At 40.2% G+C, this 19738-nt stretch overlaps 1 protein-coding gene and 1 pseudogene across 5 annotated transcripts in view; one reads left to right on the top strand and one right to left on the bottom strand.

Annotated features, from left to right (window-relative positions):
• LOC116539304 (schwannomin-interacting protein 1) overlaps positions 1 to 19738 on the top strand; it is a 785902-nt gene that overhangs the window by 602384 nt on the left and 163780 nt on the right. The gene's annotated exons all lie outside the window — the stretch shown is intronic.
• LOC116544717 lies at positions 9321 to 11712 on the bottom strand (annotated as a pseudogene).

Here is a 19738-nt window from a genome sequence, read left to right as displayed (position 1 = left end):
GCCAAGATCATGCCATGGCACTCCAGCCTGGGCAACAAAGCAAGACTCCATCTCAAAAAAAAAAAATTGCACTAGAAGTTAGCCCATTAGAACAGACTATCTTGTTCATTATCAGAGTATGTCGATTCCGATAATTCCCAGGCACACGCTATTTAAATAAGGAAAGTAGAAAAGCAAACATCCTGGCTCTAGCAATCACCTAATAAACCATTCTTAAATAAATGAGCATTTTTAATGAAAGACTATATCTCATATTAGGCAATTCCATTGAAAATTAAAATGGGAATTTTCTTTAAACAAAATGATCTCTTCAACACCAAAACAACCTCCATTCAAAAGTGGTCAGATCATGTAATTGAGGCCAAAAGAAATCATTGCACAAATACAGATAAAGCTTAGCAGCAACACAATTGTAACAATACAATAGTTTCTTTTTTTGGTGCAATCTCAGCTCACTGCAATCTCTGTCTCCCGGGTTCAAGCTATTCTCCTGCCTCAGCCTCCTAAGTAGCTGGTATTTACAGGTGCCCACCATCATGCCTGGATAATTTTTTGTATTTTTAGTAGAGTCGGGGATTCACCATGTTGGCCAGGCTGGTCTCAAACTCCTGACCTCAGGTGATCTACCCACCTTGGCCTCCCAAAGTGCTGGAATTACAAGTGTCAGTCAACGCACCTGACCAACATTACAACATTTTCAAAAATTAATTTTGTGTTTTTCTTTTCCATCTTCTTTGTATGTGACCACTTTGTCTCAAGGAAACTAGGATGGTTACATTGAGAATGAAAGAGAATAAATGGCACATGTTTAGCTTTGTGACTCTGAAGCATGCTTTTGAGAACCAAAGCAACATCTTGAGGGAGCCCAGAGATCATGACATAGGAATAGAAAGAGTCAGCTTTCTAGATGAAGGGCCAAGACCTTAGCATCCCCCCAAGGAGAGCTGGCAGATATAGAGACGGAACAGCACTTGGAGTCAGGGATGGTGGAAAGAAGAACCTGACCTGGGGTCACTCAGGGAAGAGGTTTGGCGGAGAAGATGGTCAATATCAGAAGACCACCCAGAACTGTTGGAGTTCAGTAGCAGGATGGATATGATGATGCCTCTCTTAAGGATGTGTCTCTTGATCAGGGATCCAAAGGATGTGTAAGGAGCTATGTGGCTGAGATACTAACTATAGCTTGAAAGAGCACTACAAATAGCATGGGTGGAGGGGCTATTTTGCTATTCCTTCTATCAATAAGTGTTCTCGTGCCACCTGTGAAGCTACACAGGAGTAAAGAGAAGAGCAGTCAAGATCATTGGAAGGAACAGTCTTCTCATTTCCAGGTAAAGAATAAAATATGCCCTATCAAGAGGCAATATGGCATAATCATTAAAAGATAGAACTGAATGCCATACCTTCCACATATGAGTTGTGTGTCCTTAGGTAAGTTATTTAAGCTCTCGGCACCTAAGGGTTCTTATCAGCAAAATGATACATGAAATAAGGAATACAAAATAATTAGCCCAAGCCAATATGTAGCATTTATTAAATTTTGTGATAATGCATAAATGGACATGAAGTGACCATGACAAGTTATTTATTGAAAATAGAACAAGAGGCCGGACATGGTGGCTCATTCCTGTAATACCAGCACTTTGGGAGGCCAAGGCCGGCAGATTACCTGAGGTCGGGAGATCAAGACCGGCCTCACCAACATGGAGAAACTCCATCTCTACTAAAAATACAAATGTAGCTGGGCGTAATGGCGCATGCCTGTAATCCTAGCTACTCGGGAGTCTGAGGCAGGAGAATCACTTGAACCTGGGAGGCAGAGGTTGCAGTGAGCCGAGATCATGCCATTGCACTCCATCCTGGGCAACAAGAGCAAAACTTCGTCTCAAAAGAAAAAAAAAAGAATATAGAAAAAGAACCTTTTAAACTACAAAACAGTCCATTCTTGGATCCTAAAAATCTCAGCATTAAGGCTGGGAGCATCAGACCATTAATAGTAAGTAGTATGAACCATAGTCCACAAATCTGTTATAAACAAAGTCCCGTGATTTTTCATTTTTCTTTGAACCTAATTAAATATTACTCTTACCTAGATCAGGAAACTTTTTTTGTAGATCAAAGTATTGTTCTACATTGAGGAATGCAATCTCAAGTGTTATTGGATTCCTTTGTCCCCCACTTAATTTTCAGTTCATCAAGGTGGTGCCTGATAAATTCATTTTCCAAGATAGCTTCACCCCTTGACAGCAGGCAACTCACCTGGCCAAGGTTTCTGTCTCTTTTCTCATCCGATGCACTCTGTCCTCTCTTGATTTTCGTCTCCTTTTCCTCTTTCTTCTTATCTCCCTCCCACTTCCTTCTCTCTTTCTACTCTTCTTCCCTCTTTTCAAAATGTCTCTGTCTCTCCCTGTCTTCCAGAACACAAAGCCAGTGTCTTTGATGGCCAAGGCTAGAACAGGGCCTGACACAAAGTGGGCCTGAGTCTTCCCAAAACCCCTGAGTCAGGAGACACAAAAGGGCTGGGTCCATTCTGGCAAAGAGGAAAAGGAAAAGCACAGAGAAGAAAGCACAAGAGTTCAACAGAAAGGTCAGGCGCTGTGGCTTACACCTGTAATCTCGGCACCTGGATCACCTGAGATCAGGAGTTTGAGACCAGCCTGGCCAACGTAGTGAAAGCCCAGTTGGTGCCTGTAATCCTGGCTACTCAGGAGACTGAGGCAGGAGAATCACTTGAACCTGGAAGACGGAGGTTGCAAATAAGAGTTCAACACATAACCTATGCACTAACTCCAAAGGTAGGCAATTGTGGTGAGACACATAGGTCCTACATTTAAGATGAGTCTCCAGAGATTATTTGTTACATCCTTTGCTTCAAGGCCAAGGAAGGAAAATGGTAAGATAAAAGGCTAAGTTGGAGGTCCCTTAGGAGAAAGCTTAAATTGCTTAGATTTAGCATTTAGAGTGAGGTCAGCGCTCAAGAAAATAAGAGGAAGCGGGATGGACAGAGGAAAAGAGAGAGGATAAATTTTTTTAAAGTTGCATAGATGAAGTGAAATGGGCACGAATGAAAGGTTCTCTCTCTTAAAAGCTAAACAAGGGGCAGGTGTTTTTAAATCAATCATTACAATCACTCTATCAATGAGGGCTTGGTAGGCACCAACAGCCCACTGAAAGAGTTTCGTTGAGAAAGGTTTTTTGAGACCTTCACAGATTTACAGACGTATGGGCAAGGAAACCAATCTGAGATGGTGAGGTACACAGGAACTAGCAGGAGTGGAGAGCTGTCACTTTTAAGCTGAAAAGGAAATGAACCAAGTTACCTGAGTCTAGACAGAACCTCAAGCCATTGAATTAGGACCACCTAACTGGAGCTGCAAACTTCCGACACAGCTAATGGAGCCAGTGCCCGAATCATGATAAGGAATTGAAAGGCGGAGGTGCACAGAGGGCTGAATACTCTTACATCTCTCTTCTCCCACTCCCTCCATTTTCTGCCAGTTCCTCCAATAGCTGAACCCAATTGGAAGCCAAAGAACAGGGAGCCTGGCTGATGTGATCCTCACAGGTCAGCTTTCTCAGGCATAGAGTAGGTTAGAGAAGAGCAAATAATGGATCACAGTGGAGGAAGGGTGCTGGCAAATGTAGTGTATTTACTGGTGATGAATATTTATGCCAGCCAAAGAGATTGGCTTATTCTTGAAATTTAAAAGGTATACAAATTAAGAAAATATTAGTGGTTACCAGAGATTGAAAAAGGGGTGCGACTGGTGGGGAAGGGGATATGGCAATAAAAGAGCAACATGAGGGATTCTCATGAGGATGAAAATATTCTGTATCTTGACTGTATCTATATCAACATCCTAGCTGTGATATTGTTTTAGTTTTGTAAGGTATATCCTTAGGGGAAACTGGGTAAAGGTATACAAGAGCTTTTGTATTATTCTTACAATAGCATGTGAATTATAATTATCTCAAAATAAAATATTTAATTAAAAAAGGAAAAAGGTTAGCTTAGGATCAGACGTTGGATATTTCTCAGTCTATGTCATCAAAAAAATATAATTATTTCCTTCCAAAAAAGACTGAGTGTTCCATTTGATTTACAAAGAAGTCTATAACTCCTGCGATTCTTAGCAATAATCACCAAACAAATTGATTTTTGCCAAAAATTCCACACTCTTTGACTTGGCCATATCTTTAGAATATTTGTTAGACTGCAAAATCCCAAACACATCCATGAATAGCTTTGGTCTGTTAAGACACTGAAGGAAATGCATGCTTGAGCACAGGAAGGCAGAGAGAACTAAGGAACAGATATCTATTAGAAATAATCAAAGGAATAGAGCAGGGGAAGTGAAGGCAGTTCATTAAAAGGTTCATTCTCCATCTTGTTACAAGATTTAATAGTGGTATTAAACATAGTACAATAAAAACCGCACACCTGCTAGAATGGTTATTATCAGAAAGATGAGATAGAAGTATTGGCAAAAATGTGGAGAAAAGGAAACCCTTGCACACTATTGGTGGGAATGTAAATTGGTAGTACAGTCATTTTGGAAAACAACATGGAGATTCCTCCAAAAACTAAAAATAGTATTACCATATGATCTGGCAATCTCACTTCTGGGTATATATCCAAAAGAAAGAAATCTGTATGTTGAAGAGATGTCCACACTTCCATGTTCACTACAGCTCTATTCATAACAGCCAAGATATGGAACCAACCTAAGTGACCATCCACAGATGAATCACTTTTTTTTTTAATGTGCTATATATACCCAATGAAATAACATGCAGCCTTTAAAAAGAACAAAATTTTGTCATTCGAGACAACATAGTGGAATCCAGAGAACATTCTGCTAAGTGAAATAAGCCAAGCACAGAAAGACAAATACTGCATGATCTCTCTGGTACCGGAGGCTGGTGGGGGAGGGGAGGGCAGCGGGCATAGCAAAGGGAAACGTTAGTCAAAGGGTACAAAGTTTCAGTTAGATGGAGGGGTGCATTCTGATGATCTATTGCACAAGGTGACTATAGGTAAAATAATGTATTGTACATTTCAAAATTCCTAAAAGTGGATTTTAAATGTTCTTAACACAAAGAAATGATAAGTATGTGAGGGAATAATTAGTTTGTTTATTCCACAATGCATACATGTACTAAGAAATCATATTTTGCCTCATAAATATATAATTATTTGTCAATAAGAAATAAAAATTAAATGTAAAGAAATCAACTTGCCGGGCACAGTGGCTCATGCCTGTAATCCCAGCACTTTGAGAGGCTGAGGCAGGCAGATTACCTGAGGTCAGGAGTTCAAGATCAGCCTGGCCAACATGGCAAAACCCTGTCTCTACTAAAAATAACAAAAGCACAAAAATTAGCTGGGCATGGTGGCTTGGCATGGTGGCAGGCACCTGTAATCCCAGCTACTCAGGAGGCTGAAGTAGGAGAATCGCTTGAACCGAGGAGGCAGAGGTTGCAGTGAACCAAGATCACACCACTGCACTATAGCATGGGCAACAAGAGCGAGACTCTATCTCAGAAAAAAAAAAAGAAAGAAATTCAAAATGGGTCTTAAATGTAAGATCTGAAACTGTAAAACTAAAAGAAAAAAAGCACAATGGAATTTTTAAAAATATGAATAAATCTTCTAAAGAGAAAAACAGGATAGCAGCCATGAGACTCAGTCAGGAATAGGGATAGTACACAGCCACCATGGCACGTGTATACCTATGTAACAATCCTGCACGATCTGCACATGAACCACAGAACCTAAAGTATATTAAGAAGAAAAGAAAAATAAATAAATAAATACATGTAAAAAAAAAAAAAGCCTAAATAAAGCCATGTACAGTGTGAGAAGTCAGCTCTTCAAATAGTCTTTGGCCCTACCTTTCTGACAGCCAATGCAAAAAGCAAATGTGACCTATTATGTGATAATAAGATAAAACTAGACTGGAAAGAAATTTCTTTGTTGTGTCCCCACAGAGGTGACACACACAGTTAACGACATCCTTAGGATTAATAACACTAGTTTCATTGTTCAGTAAAAAATAGTTCTAACTGGGACCTAAATAATGCAGTTTAGGTGTACAGTTTTCCAGCTTTAATTAGGGAACATTTTGGAGTATGTTCAAAATAAAAGAATTATATATATATTTTTTGAGACTGAGTTTTGCTCTTGGTGCCCGGGCTGGAGTGCAAAGGTGCAATCTCAGCTCACTGCCCCCTACCTCCCAGGTTCAAGCAATTCTCCTGCCTCAGCCTCCTGAGTAGCTGGGATTACAGGCATAAGCCAACATGCCCGGCTAATTTTTTATTTTTAGTAGAGACAGGGTTTCTCCATGTTGGTCAGGCTGGTCTTGAACTCCCGACCTCAGGTGATCCGCCCACCTCGGCCTCCCAAAGTGTTGGGATTACAGGCGTGATCCGTTGCGCTCAGTCAAGAATTACATTCTTTAAGAAATTAAAAAAAAAAAAATGTTTTCCACCAAGCTTCGGGTATTAGTAGGGTTTCAAACTCAAATCCCTACAGAGTGCAAGAAGATAAAATAATGAAAAGAAATGGATGTCTGTTAAAAACAAACATACTACAAATACAATAATCAAATAGCATTTGACAAATGGTCTTCATTTGTGGGAGTACAATCAGGTGTGGTAGGGACTAGGCAGCCTGGAGCCTACTGCTCATAACCAGTCTATTGTTATCAGAACTGAAATGGGGCCAGATGTTACTAGGTCTCTTATTTTTCCTGTGTATTAGAGTTCTATTACAGAAAACAGAAACCACTCTAGCTATTTTAAGCATAAAGGGCAAAGGACTTCAACACAGGGAATTAGGTGCTTACAATGTGTTGAGGCCAGGCCTCCGGGACTTGCTGACAGGGAACAATGAAGAGCTGGCCTTGAAGGAGGCTGCCAACCCTGCCTGAGTCAGAGGCCCGGAAATCAGTAAGCTTCCCCCTAAGCAATTTGCTCTGGGAACAACTTGGAGATTAGGAAGATACTGCTGCTGTTGCTGCTGCTGGTTCCAGAGCCATGCTTCACCATCCAGGGCCACGCTAACAACAAAAATAACAACAGCTTAAAGATACTGCTGACACCATCTGCCTTTTGACCCTTACAAAGCTGGTGGCAGGAACACTGCTACAAAAAATCCCAAAGTGGGCTTGATCTGATCATGCCTGCCACCAGGAGCAGCCAGGACTGCTGCCTTTTAAATCTTACTTGAATGCATCTCGTTGGTCAAAGTTAAAGCTAAATCACATCTGAATGCCCAGCTTAGAAACGTCCCCTTTAGCTACCCAGCCTCTGGGGGCAGGGAGTGGAAATATGCAGAATGCATGCAAAGTAAAAATCCATTTTATTCACTTTATTGTATTTTTAGGCAAAGATCACCTGAGCTTTTTAATGCTGGCAATTAATTCAATTTTTTTTTAATTAATGGATAGGCAGGCCAATAACGTAGATGTCAGGAAAATGCATCTGTGGCCCAGTCTGGTGGCTCATGCCTGCCATCCTAACATTTTCGGAGGCTGAGGCAGGAGGATCACTTGAGCCCAGGAGTTCAAGACCAGCCTGAACAACATACAGAGACCCTGCCACTAAAACAAAATATATATTTTTTAATTAGTAGGTCATGGTGGCATGCCTGCGGTCCCAGCTATTCGGGAGGCTGAGGCGGGAGAATTGCTTGAGGCCAGGAGCTGAAGGCTGCAGTGACCTATGATTATGCCACCACTCTCTAACCTGAGTGATAGAACAAGACTCTGAAAAGGAAAAGGAAGGGAAGGGGAGAGGAGTGAAGGGGAGGGAGAGAAGGGAAGAGGGAGGGGGAAAAGGGAGGGAGGGGGAAAAGGGAGGAAGGGAAGGAAAGGGAAGGGGAAGGGGAAGGGAGAGGAAATGCATCTGTGAACAGATTCCGCTTCAGGACAAGTAACTGGAGGGTAGCTTTTGGTTCACTTCAGTGCATGGAGGAAGATGTGAAGCCCAACCCCCAGATCCAGTTCATATATGAAGAACAATGTCTATAGTGTTGTGCTATATTCAAAGCACTGACAAACTATTTATTATTACAAAGATAGTAAATTCTTGATAAAATAATATTTCAACAACACATAAATGCATATAATAAAATTTAGTTTATCTTCTTTTTCTCTGCCCACTACCACTTCTCACATGTAGCCTGGAATAACATGAAATAAGTCAGGCTTCCCTGTGTTAGAAGTTGAATCTGCTAGAAGCATCCTTTGATTCAGGGAGTCTACACAGAGAAAGCTAGATGCAAGGTGTTGGACTAATAAGATAACCTAGCCAATATGTATGGTTGGGGGTTAATTTGGCTGGTGAGTTTAGTGACTGAGGAATAGGAGACCTCTCCAAAATGGATAGCTCATATTCATCTGGAAGCAAAGGGGATTTCTTATAACATATTTTATAGCCAAGCAAACAAATACAATGTTCTGTAACAGGTGTTTTACAAGGTTTGTGGTAATCTCAGAGTTTGTGGCTAATGGTCACACTTACTGTTAATATTTGAATAACTAGCCAGGCACAGTGGCTCATGCCTGTAATTCCAACACTGAGAGGCCTAAGTGGCCAGATCACTCGAGGTCAGGAGTTTGAGACCATCCTGGCCAACACAGTGAAACTCTGTCTCTACTAAAAATACAAAAATTAGCCAGGGGTGGTGGCAGGTGCCTGTAGTCCCAGCTACTTGGGAGGCTGAGGCAGGAGAATCGCTTGAACCCAGGAGGCTAAGGTTACAGTGAGCCAAGATTGCACCACTGCATTCCAGCCTAGGCGACAGAGCGAGATCCTGTTGCCTAGGCTGGAATGCAGTGGTACAAACTTAAAATTGAATAACTTAGAGAACATCTTCCCCTTCTCAGTAAACGTTAAAAGAAAGTAGCTATAATTTATTATATTCTAAACACTATAGTCAAATATTTAAATTTAAATAAGACCTTTGTTCCCCTATCTAATCTTTCAGCAATGCTTCTTGTTTATTTTGCTCTTGTTTTTTTTTTTTTTGAGGCAGTCTTACTCTGCTGCCCAGGCTGGAGTGCAGTGGCACTATCTCGGCTCACTGCAACCTCTGTCTCCCGGGTTCAAGTGATCCTCCTGCCTCCACCTCACAAGTAGCTAGGATTACAGGGGCCTGCTACCATGCCCAGCTAGTTTTTGTGTTTTTAGTAAAGACAGGGTTTTGCCATGTTGGCCAGACTGGTTTCAAACTCCTGGCCTCAGATGATTAGCCCTCCTTAGCCTCCCAAAGTGCTGGGATTACAGGTGTGAGCCACCATGCCTGGCCTATTTAGCTCCTGTTTTCACCAGAAAGTAAACATTCTTTAACTTTCATTTTTAAAATTCGTTTTGTATTTAATAACTAAATTCAAAAAGAGATAATATATACATATATAGTTTTGCTTTTTCTTTCTTAATAAAAAACTGTAAAAGTCAGAAAATACCGGCATTCCTTTGAATACTGATATTCTAGTATTTTCTGCTGTCAGCTGAGCCCACTCTAAACGATGAAGAATGTATTTATGTGAAAGTAGAAGACATGATTGCATAAGTAATGATAAAAGCACAATCTAAAGGGTATTATTAATAGCATAACACAGACACATGGTTGTTTCCTCCTGACCAAGAACAAATGTTAAGAGAAAGCCAATACATTTACACACAAGATTTAGTGCCCACAAGAACGGAGTTTGCTTTTAAATAGGAAATGTATGCATTGTTTTATTTCAAAAAGTTACAAATTTAGTGCTTGAAAAATCCAGCAGGTAAGAAGCAGGAGTAAGACAGTCTGTTTTTGGAACTATCTACTGGCAAATGAGCATGTGTCTATCCAGGAAGCATTTTTCCATGAGAGGAATGTAGGGAGAAAGAGCTGGTATTTACATCCCATTCTACACATCTCAGTACCACCTTCATCTTCTTGAACTTCTCATAGTGATGGTCATCAGAGGCCTTCTCATTAACAGGATTGCTTGACGATTGGAAAGGACCACTTGGGCTCTGGCTTCTCCCCATCACCTGCTTTCAAGGCTCTTCTTTGTTTCTGTGTATTTGGCTGTTGAGCTCCTCATGATAAAAATCGGGGCTGGGCACAGTGGCTTACAGGTGGGGAGGCCAAGGCAGGCAGATCCCAAGGTCAGGAGATTGAGAACATCCTGGCCAGCATGGTGAAACCCTGTCTTTATTACAAATACAAAAATTAGCCAGCTGTGGTGGCAGGCGTCTGTAGTCCCATCTACTCAGGAGGATGAGGCAGGAGAATCACTTGAACCCAGGAGGTGGAGGTTGCAGGGAGCCAAGATCAGGCCATTGCACTCCAGCCTGGTGACAGAGTGAGTGAGACTCTATCTAAAAAGAAAAAAAAGAAAAGAAAAAAAATCTGTTGTGCAGCAAATAATTCACAGCCACATTGGTAGGCATGAAGGAAGTATCACTGTCTTTCTTCTTGTTCTACTGCTCTTTCCCCAGATGGGCCTTGGCATCCTCCATGGAAATGATATTATTTTTTATTTTAGCATTGATGCTGAGGTCCACCTTTGGGGTACCACCCAGCATCTGGCTAGAAAGCATCTCTTCTGTCTTCTTTGCTAAAGAAACACAAATGTTTTCTTGAAGTTCATAAAGGCAGTCTTCTGTGTTCCTCAGCTTGACTTTCTGTTCTTCCTTTTCCATAATCTCTTTCTTCTTCTTTAGCTCTGTCTCAATATACTTTATTATGTCTGCATCCTCATCCCTTCAGTTGGTTTCTGCAGAAAACAATGTCCCCAGGGTCTTCCCCTTTAGTGATTTTATCTTTGCCCCTTTCCTTTAGTTTCTTTAGGAAATTATGGTGGATACCATACCACCTGTTTTCATCTGAAAGGGAACATCCCCTAGAGTGGTCTCTTCTTGTACCTCCTCTCCCTCCAGCAAGGCCACAGCATTCAGCCTGTTGGGCCTCTTTCTCCAGTTCTGCACCCTCTTGTTTCTTCCAGTTTCAATCAAACCTCCTGTGAGTCCTGTTCATCCTCTTCTGACTCTGAGTCAGCTTGGCACTGACAAAGTCTTCTCTTTCTGTCTTATATAGAGAGTAATAATCGGCACTTCTCAAAGGACTCAAGTCAATAAGACATTTCCTTCTCAAGGCATCTCATCAAATCCACAGGATCTATAATTTCGTTTACATTTAGTCAAGGTCCAATCAAGGATTTAAGTTTCGAATTTTTATTTCCCCAGTTGCTTAATGTATACATTTGAGACATAATATTTTGTGTTTGTGCATGTGTGTGTTTGTGTGTGTCTGTATAGAGTGTGTGTGAGAGAGATATATGCATGTGTGCTTATATGCATATCATTTTTTCACATGCTTTCACATATTGTCTCGTTAAATTTGAAACAACCATATGAATAAACAAGTTGCCCATTATTTTCTCCATTTTACTGAGGCTCAAAGAGATTTAGTGGCTTCATGAAGATTAGTAAAGTATTAGAACAGATTTGAATCCTCTGTTTCTGAATCCAATTTTCTTTGCCCTAAACTACATGATTTCCTATAGAAATCACAAAATATAGCTGAAGCACTTTAGAATTTCTGGAGAAAAGTGGGGAGTAGGAAGAGTAGATGTGGGGACTCGTCTCTGTGACACCATTTCCTCACCTGGCTATAGCAATTGCAGCCTGCTGTAGCTGTTGAGCAGAGCCCATGTGTGCTCAGCGCTTCCAGGAGCTGGGTAGGTGTTTTGCAGCCCATTGTCTGAATCCCTGAGCAGAACCTAATTATTAATAGTTCATCCAAAATTTGAGTTCCACTTTGTTTATTTTCAGTAGAGATTGGAGAACTCTTGCTGAATCTTAATGTTGTTTTTCTTATCAAAATACTCAAACATATTAACTGCAATTAATTTGGAAAATAATGGTTTCATAAAGATAAGAAATTAATAATAGCTGGTAAGCTCACCATCCATATATTTCTATTACTACAGTTTTGCTATATGTTGATTCTTTATAAATATAATAATTTTTAAATGAAATTATATTATATATTCTCTTTTGCAATGTTTCTGTGTTTTCTCTAGAAATAGAAAAGTATCACAAGTCTATTCCCATGTTTTTAAGTCGTCTTCTATAAGAACATTTTTATTGACTATCTCATTGCATGATGTCAGTTTGCTTCACATACTAGGTCAGAATTTTAAATTAGTTCTGTTCATCATCATTTTAGTTATGCTATGTTTATTTCATTTCCTGTTTATTATGCAGAACCCAGCCCTAACCCCATATAGTACCTGGAAGAAGCAGCCCTATACATGATAAGACACCTCTTCTCCCAGACAAACAGCTGAAAGGATGAAGCCAATCTACTGGCACTCAGCAAGCAATCAGTCTATATCAATCAAGAATTTTAACTAAGAGACCCAGCAAAAGCAGTAGAGAGGAGGCATTTCAAATGAAAGATACTTTGCAACCTAATACTTACAACCAAAAGAACCTTGGCTAAAACACTGTGATGAAGCTTGAGGCTGAATCTTCATTTTCCATGTTCATAATGTTTTAGAATAGTTCTTAGAATTGGGATTGCTAGCTCAATTTTATACATGTTTTAAGACTTTTGATGTATATTGCCAAATTGCTACCTGGAAGAGTTGAACCAGTTTAGTTTCCTTCTAACCACCACTAGAGGTTCATGTATTTTTCCCAATCTGATTTTCAAAATGGTATTTCATCGTCTTAAGTTGCCTATCTATGATTTCTGAGTGAGTTTTAAGATTCTCTATAGAGACTGACCATTTGTATTTCTTCTCTTGTTGATTCCCTTTTCATATCATTTGCTCATCTTTTTTTGTTTTTCTCATTGATTTAAAAATAACTCCTTATATGTTACAGATTTTAATCATGATAAGGACCTTTTTTGCTGGACGCTAATGTGAGTTAGGAGAGGGGCAGGGAATGATGGACCAAGGGTTTGGGTGAAGGTCTGCAGCCAAAGGAGGATTAGGTCAGGAGACACTGCAACTCCTGATTCCTCTCCCTCTTTCCTACACCAGCATCTTTTTCCCCAGGGCATTCATAGACTTTCAAAAGGTATATAGACATAGATAGTTTTTAGGGAATTAATTTATGGATTTCAAATTTCACATAACTTGTTCATAAAATTGACTGCCTGAGAAATCTTTACCCACCTCCTTTTTCCAGTATTTTGCTCCCATTTTACCAAATTTTGCTATGGTGATTTGCAATGGGGTAAAAAGCACTCTGGAGCTCCAAACAAACGATAATTTGAAATACTGGGGAGGATGTCAAGAAAAAGAATGACTCTAATCCCTGGGTAAAAAAATTCCTTTGCAAGTCAAGTGGTTGCTAAATCTTTGCCTTCAATAAAATTTAAAGAAGATAATTCAATTGTCAGTTGATGGATTATTAAAAACTTTTTCTTGGCCAGGCGTGGTGGCTCACGCCTGTAATCCCAGCACTTTGGGAGGCCAAGGTGGGTGGATCATGAGGTCAGGAGTTCTAGACCAGCCTGACTAACATGGTGAAATCCGGTCTCTGGAAAAAAATAAAATAAAATTCTTTTAAATCACCTTGTGCCCTTGTGCATTATAACTCAATGGGAATTGAATGACATTGCTATAGCTGCCTTCATGCCCATCCACACAAACAAGATTTCTCAATGTTTTTATTGAGATGCATTTTAAGAGTTTGATTATTTTTAATTCTTACTAATTATCTGTCTAAAGTTGTAATATATTTATATTGTTTTGATCAGTTATGCCCTATAATCATCAGGACAGTAGAAGCTACCTAACTGTAATAAATAAACCTAAAACTTCAATGGTTTAACACAACAAACTTGATCGCTCATTTACCTCACAGTTTGATGCAGATGAGGAGACCTTCTTGGGGACTATCTTTGAAGGGTGACCAAGATAATTCTGCTTCCATCTTGTATCTCTACCACCAGAGTTTCTAGTTCCAACTAGAAAGATGAGAGAGAGAGACAGAGAAACTCAATCGACTTTTCTTTTCTTTTTTCTTTTCTTTTCTTTTTCTCCCTCTGTTGCCCAGGCTGGAGTGCAGTGGCACGATCATGCCTCACTGCAACCTTCGCCTCTGGGTTCAAGCGATTCTCCTGCCTCAGCCTCCTGAGTAGCTGGGACTACAGGCACACACCACTACACCCAGCTAATTTTTGTATTTTTAGTAGGGACAGGGTTTCTTCATGTTAGCCAGGTCTTGAACTCCTGTTCTCAAGTTATCCACACACCTCGGCCTTTCAAAGTGCTGGGGTTACAGGCATGAGCCACCGCACTGGGCCTCAATCCACTTTTAACTGCTTAGGATAGGAAACAAGACTTCATTTCTGCCCAATCTTTCAGTGGAAAACCACGAAATATAAATTTCCTGGATATTCAGGAAGAAAAAGGGTGTGGTGAGCACAGAGCACTGTCTCTGCCACAGGTACTACTGGCAATACTCACAGTGACAGCCCCATTCAGATGCATTGTCTTTTAACAGAGCCAAGGGTCACAGGAAAGAAACAAATTGCAATTTCACTTTATATTTATTATAGAAAACTAAGGTAAAATTATACTAAGGCAATATTTAAATACTCCTAAGCAGAGAAAGATCTTTGATTAGGATAAAATTCCGTAAAAGAATGGGAATAAGAATTCAAAGGGAAAAAGAAATGATGTAAAATTCCTACCTTTACCTAGTGGATGATGGTGGGTGTCACGGTGCTATACTGCTTATATTCCATTAGATATATTGTAACAAGCTGAGTAACAGTATTACTTTTGAAAGCCAATATTTACAACAGACCATACATTACACCCTTTGCAACTATTTAAGTTTTGATGAAAATTTTTAGATTGCAACATAAAACTGAAGGAAGGTATACAGTTTTTCAAAATTCCTTTAGGAGGTATTGAACAAAAATGTCGAAGCCCAGTGTTTTTAAGCAAATACTCACTTAGTTGGATTTCATTATTTAGAAGCTGACAAAAAAAATCAACTGTTAGTAGGACGGCTTCTGCTGTACTGCATTTGTAGCTCTGTGTGCTGCAAGCCACTGTCCTTTAGGACACCAATTTCTCAGGATGTCTAGGGATAAAAAGTTCCCAGTACAGAAATGTTACATTTTTTGGCAAAATTCATACATGAAGGTAATAAGCAGAGCCACAGCCTGACATGCCCCGCTTAGCTTTGTGGTCAAGCTACCTTAGGTCTTAAGTCTTCCTCTCTGAAGTCTGAATTCTTATTGCCTTGCTCATCAGCTGATCATATTGAACCACTCTCCCAGCTGAATAAAATTCCTACCACTTTCCAGAAGAATCTAAAACCGCCTGTCTTTTTGACTGCTGAAGATGGCAGTTTTAGACAGAGGTCTAGCTCTCCTCCCTAAAAAGGCCCATTGACCTTTATTGCAAGTGAAATAACTTATGGGAACAGTAAATGGCTAACCTTACTGTACTATAAAATAGGGCTCCCTGCAGCCTCTCTTCTTTCTCAGCTCTACTGAGAGGCTTATAATAGCATTTCTCGTAAAAGCCTCCGTGCCATTTCCCAGGTGCAAACCTTTACAGAAGTGCAACTAGGGAGTTTCCAAAATTGCTTGAAGAGAAGATTGTCTAAGGATAATGCCAACTATTTAGCAGTTGTTTCTTGACCAGAATTTGAGATCACTTTATTTTTTGCATTTGCTTTTATGTAACCTGTATAAGTGGCAATTGGCAATTTGCTGGAAACACAGGAGAGGAAGCTTACATTAAAACCCACTGAGGACACCACCTGATTTAGAGATCAAAAAACAAATCCTCTGTGAACTAATGTAGTTAAAGCCATGAAAAAGAAACTTGTCAGCCTCCAAAAAAATATTTTTTAAACCATCCTATAATGCTTATTGAGCACTAATCATTTGCAAGGTGAACTGGCTGGTAGATGCTGCAGAATCTTTTCAGAAAAGAAAGATGTGGCCAGGCGTGGTGGCTCACACTGGTAACCCCAGCACTTTGGGAAGCTGAAGCGGGCTGATCACCTAAGGTCACGAATTCGAGACCAGCCTGCCCAACATGGAGGAAACCTCAGCTCTACTAAAAAAAAAAAAAAATACAAAATTAGCTAGGCATCATTGTGAGTTCCTGTAATTCCAGCTACTCAGGAGATTGAGACAGGAGAATCTCTTGAAACCAGGAGACGGAGGTTGCAGTGAGCCAAAATCACACCATTGCACCCCAGCCTGAGCAACAAGAGTGAAACTCCATCTCAAAAAAAGAAAAAAGAAAAGAAAAATGTGATCAGCTTAAAATTCAAGAATTCTGAGTTTTTTCCTAATCAACACCCAGTCACCTCTTTCATGTATCCTATTTTATCTTCATCACAGAATTTATTACTGCCTGACATTTTCTTCTTTATTTATTTACTGGTCTGCCTCCTACAAGAACATAAACTCCATAAGCATCAGGATTTTTGCCTATTTTTTTCCACTGCTATATCCCCAGGGTTCTGAAGAACCCAGCTTGTTGTAAATCTTATCAAATGACTGAATAAATTCCCACCCTAAGAAGGTGCATAAACTCACAAGGGTTGGAAAACGAAGCCCCAAATATCAGTAATATTTATTAACATATTTATTCCAGTTTATTTTAAGTGCTTAAGTATAGCAATAAAGGGCTTGGAGGATTGAGGGATGTTACTTATAGGATGAATTGAGTTTCCTAGAGGACGTGGTTAGGTTGGACTTTGATTTCCTGTGCTAGCGTGGGTCTGGGGAAAAAGGCAAAATGTGGCCAACACATAGGGAATATAGGCTTGGAGTTTTATATGAAACAAAGGGCTGCTAGCAAAGCCTGCATCATAGTCAACAAATTAGTAAGCCCTATTCGGTGTATCTACACTGCCTCATGCTCTGGTCAGTCCTTCCCCTATATGGGTGTTCAGATGATTCCTGGTTTTGCTCCCTCAGGCTCCAAAATATACATACATATATATATATATATATATTTGTCACAGCCATGACATCATCAAATTTTAAACTCCTGGGTTTTTTTGGTTTGTTGTTGTTGTTGTTTGTTGTTGTTGTTGTTGTTGTTTTGAGATGGAGTCTCACTCTGTCACCAGGCCGGAATGCAGTGGTGAGATCTTGGTTCACTGCAACCTCTGCTTCCAGGCTCAAGTGATTCTTCTGCCTCAGCCTCCTGAGTAGCCAAGATTACAGGCAGATGCCATCGTGCCCAGCTGATGTTTTGTATTTTTCATAGAGACAGGGTTTCACCATGTTGTCCTGGATGGTCTCAATCTCTTAACCTTGTGATCCACCCACCTCAGCCTCCCAAAGTGCTGGAATTACCGGTGTGAGTCACCTCACCCGGCCTAAAAATTCTTTTTTTAAAAAAAGGCAATCTGTAATTTAAGAGTAACTTTAATAAATCTGCACCCATTTTTACCTCCCCAGAGCACATTTAAAATATGTAAGCTGCATGATGTCAGATTATGCTGTGATTATCTTGCCAGTGCCTTACGGACAGACCATATGCCTGTGGGTGGGTAGATGAATACCTCCTAGAAGGATGAGTACCTCCTAGAAGGAAATGGATCTTTTCACTCTCATTCTGGGAGTTGATCACACCTGGGCAGGAGATAAAGACTAAGGAAGTGGGCCTTACATTTATGTCAGGGATTATCTTTCTCCTCTCTCTGGGTAGGTGGCCAATATTGTCCAAGCCCCAAGAGGTAGAAATTGTCTTAACATCTGAAGGAAGATGGATGGAGAATGAGGCAGATAACCAGCTTCACAGGGGACCCTAAGGCCAGTCTAGGATGTGCTATACTACTTCTCCCCCACTCACTTCCAGCTTCCAGTAATGCCTTGTTAAGTTTTTTTTCTGGTATCAGCTGTCTTATGAGATAAAGGGGAGAACCTCTCACATTGGTTGGAGAAACAAAAGAAAGAGGAGTTCCACTTTCCCTTTCTTTCCCAGTGAGGCTGGAATGGGTTAGCTGCAGTAGTCACCAGCAGAGGAAGGCTAGGTTCAGAGCACCTTGCGAAAGTCACTTGCAGTAGTAGCAACAGGGTAGAGGGAACAAACCTGCCTTGGGAAAGCTTAGGTGACCTCTCAGAGGCCCTGGATCCCTGGAGAAATAGTGGGGGACAGTCAGAAGCAGAATTATTCCTGGCAGTCAGTCCAGGGGGTTTTGGAGCTATCAGGTTTAGTCATCAAAAGTAAATGTGCTAAGGCAGGGTGTGGTGGCTTCACGCCTGTAATACCACCACTTTGGGAGGCCTAGGCAGGCAGATCATCTGAGGTCAGGAGTTCAAGACCAGCCTGGGTGAAACCCTGTCTCTACTAAAAATACAAAATCAGCTAGGTATGGTGATGTGTGCCTGTAGTCCCAGCTACTTGGGAGGCTGAGGCAGGAGAATTGCTTGAACCCGGAAGGTAGAGGTTGCAGTGAGCTGAGATCACACCACTGCACTCCAGCCTGGGAGACAGGGTGAGACTTCGATTAAAAAAAAAAAAGAAAGAAAGAAAGAAAAAGAAAAAGAAATAGATGTGTTCCAGATAAAACTCTCTTTATAATATGGGGTGGTGGTAAGAAATTATCTATTTTTTCAAAGGCAGCATGTTGTTTATTGATGAAATACAAAAAGGCTTCCCAATAATGTGAGGAAATGGCAACATTGTTTAACATATTTAAGTAATACTGTTTAAGTACTACCCAATTAAATAAGAGAAAATAAATGTATAATACACTGAAAAGGATGTCCCTAGTGCCTATTACAATACTCTGTAAGTCCTAATGAAAGCAAACAATAATGCTAAGACTGTAAGTGCTGGTGCCAAAGTACCTCAGTCCTAATGGGGATTTTTCAACTTCTGTGCCTTAGTTTTTCTGGCTTATAAAATGGGGATGCTGACCATTCCTACCTCATAGGTTTGTCATGAGGATTGAGACAGATTAAGTGAGGTTACAGATTAAGTTGGTTAATCTGCATAAAGCTTTTAGACCAGTGCCTGGTACATGATGAGCAATCAGTAAGCATGAACTATTATTATTGCTGTATGAAATAACCTTAGAGCCTGTAAGTCATTTCCTGTTATTTGCTATTATAGATAGTAATACAATGAGTAGCTCTATTAATATAACGTTTTGCTTCTGTTTAATTATTTCATTAGATTAAATTCCCAGAAATGAGATTGCTAAATCAAATAGTGATCACAATAATTACCTTTTAAAGATATTTCTTTGACCTCTTCACTTAAAGAAAATTTTATGATATGAAAATTACTAATTGACATAAAAGAGTAAAGCAAATGTATTTATTTGACAACAGCAACAATAATAATTTAGTGAACACCTACTTTTTTCATAAAACCATCTAGACATCACACAAAAACCCAGGGTTCCATTCAGCTGATTAAATCCAGCAAGGATTTCCCAGTCTACTACATGTTTGTTCCATTCCATGCTGCGTGTTAATCAGAGGATGGAGGAACGCCTTTGTCTTTAAAAACTCAAAATCTATGCAAGAAAGTAAGATGTGAAGATAACTATGAGACTCTACAATCAGGCACCAAATTTCATTTTTAAAATATCCCAGGCTGGGTGCAGTGGCTCACTCTTGTAATCCCAGCACTTTGGGAGGCCAAGGCAGGCTGATAACCTCAGGTCGGGAGTTCAACACCAGCCTGGCCAACATGGCGAAACCCTGTCTCTACAAAAATACAAA

Source organism: Sapajus apella, unplaced genomic scaffold (assembly GCF_009761245.1).
Source record: "Sapajus apella isolate SASKATOON/1434 unplaced genomic scaffold, GSC_monkey_1.0 scaffold4, whole genome shotgun sequence".
Classification (NCBI taxonomy): domain Eukaryota; kingdom Metazoa; phylum Chordata; class Mammalia; order Primates; family Cebidae; genus Sapajus; species Sapajus apella.
The sequence above is the reverse complement of the archived record's forward strand: the minus strand, read 5'-3'. Positions and strand labels throughout refer to the sequence as shown.